At 40.9% G+C, this 8,605-nt stretch overlaps 1 non-coding gene across 1 annotated transcript; it reads right to left on the reverse strand.

Moving 5' to 3' along the window:
- Positions 1 to 828: 828 nt before the first annotated feature.
- On the reverse strand, positions 829 to 901 carry Trnak-cuu. Its single transcript has one exon. It is a non-coding gene; the product is annotated as a tRNA-Lys (tRNA).
- Between the last annotated feature and the right edge of the window lie 7,704 nt (positions 902 to 8,605).

Here is an 8,605-nt window from a genome sequence, read left to right on the forward strand (position 1 = left end):
CCATATCAGCATGCCCATAACCCCAGCACTGGAAGTGGAGACAATAGAGCTGGTTATTAAAATCATCCTTGGCTGTACATAGAATCTGCAGCCAGCCAGGGCTGCATTTGACCTTGTCTAAAATAAATGTCAACAGGGGCTAGACATATATTGCTCTTTCAGAGGACCCAAGTTCAGTTCCCAGGATCCAGGTGGGTGGTTCACAATTGCCTGTAATTCTCTCTCCAGTGTCAACAATGGAATTGAGAGCAAGATGAAAAAGAGTTGGGTGGGGCTTTTAGGCTTAGAGTTACATTCAGTTATTCTGAGTTATTGTGCCACGTAAAAGCCCTTTGCTAAAGAGCTAGAGCCAAGCAGGTGAATAACAATATTAAGATCAGCATTTTTCTTAAGTACTTTGTATCTACTGATCAGTTTACCCCTAGGAGGTGCACACCATTATCAACCTCATAAAACAGGAGAGGAAGCTCTATAGAGATTAAAAATTACCCAGTGACAGGACTAGAACCATGACAGCTACTATTGCCAACTGGACATTGTGGTGATATCTTTCTTGCACAAATAAAGCCTGTCTGAGGGGTCAGAGAATGAAACTTGCCATTAGCTAACCATAGAGGTCTGGGTGTACAGACAGGCAGGAAGTGGCTTGGCTGGGCAGAAACAAGATATAAGCAGGGACAAACAGGAAATCACTCTCTTCTCTGTGGAGACACTTAGGAGGTAAGGTGTGCTGTGGCTTGCTCCTCTCTAATCTTTCAGCACTTCCCTGTATATCTGGCTCCAGCCTCTTATTATCTAGATCAATTAAGAACTCCTTTTACATATTGGTGCCCAACATGGGGCCCGAACCCATGACCCTGAGATTAAGAGTCTCATGCTCTACCAACTGAGCTAGCCAGGCTATAGAGAGGACATCTAAGAGGTAAGCCTTAGGAATACCTGTGAAAGGTTGTCTAGATTATGGTTAGTCTCTGGGAGGTATCTGTTAGAGATTGTCTTGATTAGGTTGACTGATGTGGGAAGACCAATTAATTGTGGGTGAGACCATTATCCTAGACTGTACAAAATGGAGAGGACAAGCTGAGCCTAAGCAAGCACATGCTAATTCATTTCACTTGTCTTCTAATGGCAGGTGTCATGTGACCAGTTGCCATAAATTTCCATTGCCTTGGCTCCCCTCTCTACATCCCAAATTCTCTGCTGTGGTGGACTGTAACCTGGAAATAGAAGCTGGAACACACCCTTTCTCTCTTAAGTTGCTTTTGTCAGTATATTTTGCCATAGCAACTGATAGTGAAACAAGACAAGGACCTAGGAGAACTGACAAAATCTAGACTGCTTGATACCAGTCCCTGTGCTCTCAGCTCCTCTGCAGTAAAGGACAGAGCTGACCTAAGGGTGGAGACAGTAAAAATGTCACACCAGAGCTTCTGGATGTACACAGGAGGCTGAGTCAAGAGGGAAAATTAGATCATAGGAAAGAACACCCAGGGGAGAGGGTGACTCTGGAGAGGAGTCTTACAGAATGAAGAGTGAACAGTAGCAAAACAGTGTCAAGAACTGAGGCTGAGAGATGGGTCGGTGGTTAAGAATATACACTGCTCTTGCAGAGGACCTGAGTTGGTTCCCAACATCCACATTGGATGGCTCATAACAGGCTGTGACTTAAGCTTCAAGGAATGAAGACTGGAAGCATGCCTTTGGATGGACACTGGGAGAGTTTAAGATCATCTTTGCCAAGTTGTTTCATGGGAGTGATTTTGTTCTTCCTTCTGGATATTGAACACAGTACCTTGGTGCGCTAAATGCACCGTACTACTGAGTTTACTGAGTTATGACTCTCATAACCTGGTGTTTCTAATCAACAACTCATTATTCCTAATTCTTAATAGTACCCAAGCTATTGATGCAGGTTTTTGAGAATGATTACACTTTCTTCAACTCAGATGTGTAAGACTTAGAATGCTAGGCACTCACTGGTCTCTGTTAGGTCTCAAGAAAACCAGGGACAAATGGCTAACTGATGTGTCTATTTAACATATCAAAGTGGATGCTGGCTGTCAGTCTCTCAGCATCACAAGTACCTATGACAAAGTCCTGGCTCCTCTCAGCACTTCTCACCACCACCCCCAGTTTAAACCTGGTCAACTCCTGAGCTTTTTTTCTTCCTTCCACTTTCTGATCTCTATGTAGCAGCTGTTTTGGGTATGTACTCTCTTGGTTCTCCTCTTGGTCCTCTCTTTCTTCTTCCCTCTCTCTTCTTCTCAGTGAACCCAAGACTGTGATTCCCAATGTTTATCATTTCATGCTGATTGGAGATTAAAGACATGGCATGGAGATACACAAAGGGAGTGCAGAGCCTTATTAAAGAGCATTAAGGGGAAAATGGAACCCCTGACTATGGGGAGGGTTCCAAGAGAGGGGGAAGCATTCCAAGGGCTTTTTTTTACTGGATTTATGAGAGAAACTAAACAAAGATTCAGTGATTTTGGTAGAGACTGTTTAATTATCTAGACTTATTATAAGTCTAACCAATGGAGGTCCCAAGGCTGTGTGCGTGTTTTCCTGCCCCAACCAGGGAGATAATCACATGAAGCTCAACCAATATAGGAGGTGGTCACACTCTGAAGCGCCCTCTGCCCTTCTCTGACTTACTTTGTTCATCTTGGTTTTCTGCTAACCAGAAAACCTGGTGGGTGTTTTACTTGCTGACCTGGCAGATGCTGCTGGTCTTAGCCCTTTGATGGAGTAATTAAACTAACCTCTCTTTGTTCTCAAGTATACATGACCAGCTGATAGTTTACCAAGGCACTAACTCCTGTCACAGCTACCAAGCTGCAATCTTTTCTTGGTTCCTTTATCTTTTGCCCCTAATCCATGATGACATCTGGGTGATTTCTTTTCAGGGAGAGGAGGAAGTGTTTTGTTAGATGCCATTGTTACTTATCATTTAGTCTATTGAAATTGGATACGCCAGAAATAAGAATATGTAAAAAGGCAGTGGTCCCTCATATATGTCCCCCAGGGAAGGAGGCTTTGGGAGAACCAACTGGCCTGCTGACACTTGTTCTGTCCCTGGAGCCTTGTTCTTCCTCTTCTCTGGGCAACTTGATGATCTGGTACCTAGTGGCAAACCCTGTTATTTTTCATCTCCAGTATTCTCAGCATCACCCTTCTAACTCTAGCATTCCTTTTAATGCTTAATATCTGTTCATATTGCACCAGTATAGATTTTAATCCTATTTTACATAAAAGAACACTGCAGCATAATCAAACTCATCTCCTGATAAATGGAGTACCATGATGACAGAAGGAAAAGTTTTCTAGATGCCATAGAAATTGGGGTCAGGACAGAATTAAGTGCAGATTCCATAGAAATCAGACAGAGGTAAAGGTAGATAGACACGAATCAGAATAAGGGACTTAACAGCTTTGTATTCTGTGAGTAGATGTTCATGGCAGGTGTGTGTGTGTGTGTGTGTGTGTGTGTGTGTGTGTGTGTGTGTGTGTGTGTTGGGAGTATACATGGTTAATAACATGCTCATGAATACCCTGAGTATCAGGAGGAGCAAATGGTCAAGGCAGAAGGCATTGGTGTAATTTTTTGTTTTATTTTGTTTTTAACTTGACAAAAGCTAGAGTTGTCTGGGAAGAGGGAACCTTAACTAAGGGATTGTCTCCATCAGATTGCCTGTAGGCAAGTCTGTGGTTAATGATTAATGTGTGCAAGTGGAGTTCTTACTTGGTCTAATTAATAAAAACCCAGAGTCAGATATAGAGGAAAATGCTGAGAGATCAGAGAGAAGGAGGAGCAAGCCACAGCTACACCTTACTTCCTTAGTGGCTCAGCAGACAAGTGAGCAAGTTCCTGTTTCTCCCTGCTTATATCCTTTCTCCACCCAGCCATCTCACTTCCTGTCTCTCTGTACAGACCTCCAGATCTCTATGGTTAGCTAATAGCAAGTTCCATTCTCTGATCTTCAGACAAGCTTTATTTGTACAAGCAAGATATCACCACATATACCCCTTTTTGGTCTAAAACATTTTAAAAGGTTTTAACTAATATAAGAAAAACTATGTACAATACATATAGTAGCTATACACAATATATCCATGCTTAAGACCATCAAAAATTTCTAGTCCATTAGCATTTGAAAAATTCAGGGAAAATAGTCCATTATCTATTATTTTTGATAAGTCCAAAGTCTTGTACCTAATTTATTTTCAATTCTAATTTGTATTATCAAATTATCTTTTAATGTCTTCCAAACCTATTACACTCAACAAATCTTCAGTGACTTTCTTTACTGAGTCTGGTAAACAAGGAAAACTATAACTATATTATTATCTAGTCTTCAACTCCCTCAGTGATCTGAGAAGGAAAGAATATAACTGAGTAAGCAGGAAGTGTGAGCAAATGACTTCCAAAAAATGTGAGAAATGACAGAAGCAGCTAGCTGCCTGAACAGTCATCCAAGGTTGCTCTGCAATGTTGGGGCATCCATCTTAATGCTATAGGCCTAGTGTATCTGACATACATTTCGGTGAAGCAGGATATTTTGAAGGACTGCACTTTCTTGTCTTGGCAAGGTTTGCAGTCACTCTTTTAGGTGTCCTGTTTGTCCAATTTGGACAGCATACTGTCAGTAGGTGAGGCAAAGTTACTTTCTTACCCTGTGGCTTACCTTTGCCACAAAGAAAATAAACTTCATGTGGAGCTTCTTCAATGTCCATCATCTTCTCTCCAGACCTCTATGGTTAGCTAGTGGCAAGCTCTATTCTCTGACCCTCAGACAGGCTTTATTTATACAAGCAAGATATCACAACATATGTGGACTCACAACTACCTGTAACTCCAGTTCCAGGGATTTCTGACAGTCCTCTTCATCCTCTTCAGATACCCTCACATATTGGTACACACAATCACACACACACACACACACACACACACACACAAACACACAGAGGCATACACACAGGCATACATACAGGCACACTTACACATAAAAATAAAATAAATCTTAAAAGTAAATGAATTAAGTAAAAAAAAGGTGAATTGTTTTAAGTTTCCAGCTGTGTCTGATATTATTGCCTGATGGATCAGTGGAAACTTAATAAAATACAAATTCTTTCCAAGTTATATTTTACTTCACCACACTAAATGATTAGGCAACATCTCAGAAGATGGGACAGAAAATAAAGTATAAGAGCTGGAGGAGGGGAAGGCGTGCTGTGTGTGAAATACTGTCTTCTGGACAGGACATGGTCACTGAACTGAACCCGCTGAAGCTGTAGTAACCTACACAAGATCAAGTCAACAGTACAGGTCCGCATTCCATTAACTGGACATTATAGGTTATTAAAAAAGAAAAAAACAAAGAAGATGTGAAAGGTTCAGGGGATGTGTTGGGGATGCCTGAGAGCATTGAGGTAGTTGAGAGTGCATATGATTCAAGACACATTGTTTATGTATCTGAGCTTGTCAAAGAATAAATAAATGATACTCTACTTAAAAAATGTAGAGGCACACACTTGTCAGACTATTGAAGCAGAGGGTTCACTCTGAATTTGATGCCATCCTGGGCTATGGAGTGAGATCCTATCTAAAAATATTTTTAAATATCATTTGTCTATGTATCTAAGTATGTACCTATCAACTATCAAGAGTAACATGTAGTTCAGGCTGGCCTTTGGCTTCATATGCAGTATAGACTGACTTTGAACTCCTCCTCATCCTCCACCTCTACCTCCTGAATCCTGGGACTAAGGGATGTGGTAGCACTCTCAGCGTGGTGGTTTGAATGAGAATAGTCCCCATAGGCTCATAGATTTGAATACTTGGCTACCAGGAGAGTCACATTATTTGAAAGGATTAGGAGATAGAAGTTCATCACTGGGGTGGCCTTTGAGCTTTCAAAAAGCCCATTTTAAGCTCAGAGTCTCTCTGCCTGCTACCTGCTTACAGATAAAGATGTAGAACTCTCAGCTACTTCTCCAACAATGTCTGCCTGCTTGCCTCCATGTTCCCGTCCATAATAAGGGACTAAACCTCTGAAACTGTAATCAAGCACCAATTAAATTCTTTCTTTTTTTATAAGAGTTGCTGTGACCATGGTGTCTCCACAGCAGTAGAACATTGACTAAGAAACCCCGTGTATGTATGTATGTAGTGATAGGAACTGAATCCAGGTGTTTATGCATCATGCTAGGTAGGCGAGCACTGAAGGCGAGTATGTAATGACTTCTCTAGATGCAAGATAAATGATAAATGGGTGTTTATTGGGGATCACTTACATAGAAAAATATAAAGAAACATGGGAGCATTTCTCTGACCCACCAGAAAGGCATGCAAACAGAAGCCACGCCTTAAGCTTCCCTCCTTCTGCTTCAGTCCACCTGACACCACACCCAAAGGAGTGTGGCCACATTACAGGTTCACAGACAAGACACCTACAGAACACTTTACCAATTTAGGTACACTCTAGCCCTATGTTTATTTTAAAATTAATTCTTTTTTTCCTCTCTTTTGCACTTGTGGAGATGAAGTGATGAAGTTCAGGACATCATGCATGCTAGGCAGGTACACTATCGCTGAGATACATCCTGTTAAAACTATTTTGTTTAAGCTGGGTGTGGTGCTTCATACTTTTAATCCCAGCAATGGGAAGAGAAACACAAGAATCTCTGTGAGTTCAAGGTCAATCTGGTCTACATAGGGAGTTCTAAAACACCAAGAGCTACATAGTTAAGACCATTAAAAAAATGTTTAGCAGTGTTGGGCATGAAAGCTAGGCTTTAGTCATGCAGAATCTCACCTATGCTATATATGTACCATATCACTAAGCCATAGTTTCAATTTTTTTAGAAAGTAAAACATACAATAAAAATCTTACAATTGGATCTTTTAATATAGGCATCTGCTGCCTGCTAATGTTGAAAATGCCTCAAAGGAACTCTGACCCCCAGTCCAGTGCTTTTCTGGTAGCTCCATGTATATATGACATTTTTTTTCTATTTAGAGGATGTTAATTAGTAAATACGAAGTGTATACCCAGTACATCTCTGTTTTTGAGACAGGCTGGCCTCATATTCTTATATGTAGATAAGGGTGACCTTAAATTCTGTTTTAAAGAATTAAATTCTTTCTTTCTTTCTTTCTTCCCATTTATTATCTATGGATAGGGTCTCATGCAGCCCAGGCCTATAACTTCATAAGTAGTGGAGGATGACCTAGAACTCCTGGTCTTCTGGTCTCCGCCTTTAAGTGAGTATGCAGTGCTCAGTCCTAAGTTCAACATCTATGTTAATCCTCATCTTCCATGGGTCAGGGAACAGAATGGAAGAAAGGGTGGAAAGATGACTGTAAGAGCCAGAGGCTTGATGGGGTGCTGTGAAATGCTGCTTTCTGGACATGACATGGCCATTGTACTCATGAACTCACTGAAGGTTCCATGTTTCTGTATTGGTTGCTTGGAGTCACACACCCTTCTTAATAAGATACTGAGCCTCTGACCTCTTTGCTACCTAAAAAATAAAAACAAACAAAACAGACACAACAAAACACAACAAACAAACAAAAAAACCAAGCAACCAAACTAAAATTGCTGAGTTAGCAGAAGTAGGTTTTATCATTACCATACATGTCTGGCTTTCAGACCAGTTTGCTTCCTGGAGGAAAAGCTTTTTGCTGAGTAAAATGCTAGACTGGGGGACCAAAAGGGGCCCTGCGTCTTGTTTCAAGGGATCTTTAGAAACAGGAAAGGCTCTAAGTCCTTAATCTCCATACTTGTGTGAAATGTTTTAAGCATGAGTAATGCACTAAAATGAGGATATCCAGGGAGCGTGTGGAATCTGACAGGTTTAGCAACTTGTTTTTTCGTGCAAACCAGAACTTGGAAGGCTTTCTGCTCACAACTGTCTGTTCACTGTTAAAATGTATTTATAGTTAATAACCATCATGTTCTGGAGGAAGCTGAGTATATACAAGAGAAATAAAGTTGCTGTCCTCTTGCCCCAGTATTGTAGAATATTATTTAAGATGTGTAATGCTTGTTTATGCTGTGAAACATCTTTTTTAATGATGCAAAGATGTGTTACATTCTTTTATGTTGCATTTGTTTAACTCCGAGCAGCTTTGCCTGCCTGAAACACTTGGTTGGTCTAATAAAGAGCTGAACAGCTGGCAGCTGAACAGGGAGAAAGGATAGGTGGGACTGGCAAGCAGGGAGAATAAATAGAAGGAGAAACCCAGGATACACAAAATCAAGGAGAGGAGGACTTCAGAGCAGAGTAAGAAGTAATGAAAGGTATACCGAATAGAGAAAGGTGAAACCCCACAGGCAAAAGGTAGATGGGATAGTTTAAGAGAAAGGTGTCTAGGGCTGGAGAGATGGCTCAGCTGTTAAAGGCTAGGCTCACAACCAAAAAAAATTATAAGAAAAGGTGTCTAGAAACAAGTCAAGGTAAGGTTGGGCATTCATAAATAATAATAAGGCTCTGTGTGTGATTTATATGGAAGCTGAGTGACAGGCCCCTCAAAAGAGTAAAAGAGTTAAAAACAACCAACTACACCCTGGCCTGTGTCTTTCTAGTCCTCTGACTGCTA

This window comes from Mesocricetus auratus, unplaced genomic scaffold, assembly GCF_017639785.1.
Source record: "Mesocricetus auratus isolate SY011 unplaced genomic scaffold, BCM_Maur_2.0 contig_7687_pilon_obj, whole genome shotgun sequence".
NCBI classification, from domain to species: Eukaryota; Metazoa; Chordata; class Mammalia; order Rodentia; family Cricetidae; genus Mesocricetus; species Mesocricetus auratus.